The 2,618-nt window shown below is 51.4% G+C and overlaps 1 non-coding gene across 1 annotated transcript; it reads right to left on the reverse strand.

The window, feature by feature from the left end:
• Positions 1–1,593: 1,593 nt before the first annotated feature.
• On the reverse strand, positions 1,594–1,784 carry LOC140397749 (U2 spliceosomal RNA). Its single transcript, XR_011937178.1, has one exon. It is a non-coding gene; the product is annotated as a U2 spliceosomal RNA (small nuclear RNA).
• Positions 1,785–2,618: the final 834 nt, after the last annotated feature.

Genomic DNA, 2,618 nt, shown 5'->3' on the forward strand with positions numbered 1-2,618 from the left:
GCAGTTTGCGGCAACGTGCCCCGTTTTGCCACAGGTGTGGCATACTCGTGGCTGTCCCACGTAGTAGAGGTAGCCACGATTTACTCCAATAGCGAAATTGGAGGGGGGATGCAGGATGGCTCCGTTTCTGTCCGTTCTTAGGGTCACCTTGACCTGGTGCTCACTTGTCCAGATGCCAAAGATGTCTTTCACTTGCACGCTGTCACTTTTCAGCTCAGCGTACCTGGCGAGGAACGTGAGCACATCAGACACAGGGATGTGGGGGTTGTACGTGTGCAGTGTAACAACCCGATTTCGCTGCGCCGGTAGCGTAAACAGAGGCTCCGCAGTCAGGATCGACAGGGGACTCTGGTTACCTTTTTCCTTGAAGACGTTCAAGAATTTGATGCACGCTGCGACGCTCTTGAAGGTGACATCAAAGAAACCATTCTTGTGGAAGTTTTGCAAGCAGAAGATTTCTGTTGCTTTAAACCCACAACACTCGAGCAGCACCCGCTTCACGAAGAGTATCCGGTCCAAAGGTGACTCTCCTTCCGTTTTCTTTACTGTGATTCGCACTCCCCAGCCTGGTGGTCGGGATGCAGCTGCATCCATAGCTCGCACGTTGGGTGTGAAACTGTATCGGCATTAGGCCTAAACCAGAGGTTTAGGCCAGCATGTAGATCCACCAATAGCAGCCAAGGTCCAAACTTTTCCTCTTTGACGACTTCAATCCCTCCTAGTTCTCCAATCCACGATCGTCATCGAAATCCTCAGCTTCCCTCGATCAAATGAGACTACACTTGATCTGAGCCAAAAGGCCGAGAAGCGATAGCCCATATTTTCCGGCTATGGCCCTTGTCCTCCTCGTCCACCGGCATTCAGGTGCACCTTGCTGCGCTCGACTGTGCTTTGGAACTTTAGTCTACGGTCACTGTTGGTCAATAGACCTCCAGCTTGGCCGAGCACGGTGGAGTCTGTGTATGCAGAACCAGTAAAACAGGGTGACATCGTCTGGCACGCCTTCCACTGTCGTCACCAGAAGAAATGGAGACGCTGTGAAGGCCCAGTGACACCCAACGCAGGGAGTCGAAGAAACCTCCAGCTTTGCCGAACAAAGGGCAATCCGTGCAAGCAGCAAGTACTGACGGAATCCAACAGGCGGCAATGTCTAGTCTCACTGAGCTCCACCCTGGCGTGTTGGTCGTGGAGTTAGGAGGACGAAAAGAGACGCCGTGAAGGTATACCTACATCCAAATCAGGATGCCGTTCAATCAGTCGCCACACTTCCCTGTTGTGCAGGATGATGGGCTGTGGTAACTGAAGTGAGGAGAAGGCAAGTCGGCATCCTGGGGTGAGGGTGAGTGGCCTGTAAGAAGCAGCAGGAAATCTGCGTGGCAGATCAGCTGAAAACGGAGCCTGGCTGCCGCAAGTCCGCGAGTCCATCGGCTCACAACATTAGTGCCCGAAGCGCCCGCCAGCAGAAAAGCTAGCAATGCTTTGGAGCCTGAAAGGCTTTAATTTGGTCAGGATGAGACAACTGGACAAGAGAGAAAAGGGGAAGCCAGGTTTTGCGCCATTTTCTCCTTTTGTATTTTTGGCTCCCCAAAGTGGGGTGAAGGCACCATTCCTGGAAGCATTGCAAGATCAGGTTGATGCGTGGAGCGGAAGGAGCAAGCCCCTGAACCATCTCCGAGTCCCAAAAATTAATTTAATATTCGGTCCCCAGATAGGGGACATATCAGATATTAAACAGATAAGAACAGATACTACACTTGATCTGAACCAAAAGGCCGAGAAGCGATTGCCCATGTTTTCCGGCTATTTCCCTAGTTATCCGTTTACCCTTAATGAGCTGGTAAAACTACTTAGGACGTTCGTTCATTTGACCTGCCTGTCTCCTCTCATGTACCGTTTTTGCTATCCTAGTTTCCTAAGTTCCCAGTCCACATTGCCTCGCTGCGCCGAGGAACCGGGTTCGACCCCGGGTCACTGCCCACGTGGAGTTTGCACATTCTCCCCGGTTCTGTTGGGTGTCACCCCATCTCAAAGATGTGGGAGGTAGGTGGATTAGCCACCATAAATTGGAAAAATAATTGACTACTCTAAATTTTAAGAACTGTGTATTTCATTGTAAAACAGAAAAGAGGCTGTCAGAGACCCCAGAGATTGTTCTGCACGGTGAATCTGTGCAGCGCAGAGGCCAGGCGGCTGCAATCCGGTGTCACAGTGGTTTGCACGCTTGCCTCAGAGCGCCAGCAACCCAGGTTCAATACCAGCCTCGGATGTCTGTCCATGTGGAGTTTGCACTTTCTCTGACACGGTTTCCTCTGGGTGCTCTGTTTTCCTCCCACAGTCCAAATATGTGCAGGTCAGGTGGATTCGCCGTGCCAAATTGCCCTTTAGGTTAGATTGGGTTGCGGGAATGTGGATATGGTTGCGGTGTGGGCTTAAATAGGTTGCTCTTTCTAAGGGCTGGTGCAGACTCGTTGGGCCGAATGACCCGCCTTCCGCACTGTAGGGATTCTATGATTCTATAAAGAATCGTAACCTACATTCGAGCCTGACGTGGGATTCCGAAACAATCCAAGGCGAATGGCACAGACAGATTGGCTTCTGAAGTACAGCTTGGGTCAGTG

The sequence above is a fragment of the Scyliorhinus torazame genome, chromosome 20 (genome assembly GCF_047496885.1).
Source record: "Scyliorhinus torazame isolate Kashiwa2021f chromosome 20, sScyTor2.1, whole genome shotgun sequence".
NCBI classification, from domain to species: domain Eukaryota; kingdom Metazoa; phylum Chordata; class Chondrichthyes; order Carcharhiniformes; family Scyliorhinidae; genus Scyliorhinus; species Scyliorhinus torazame.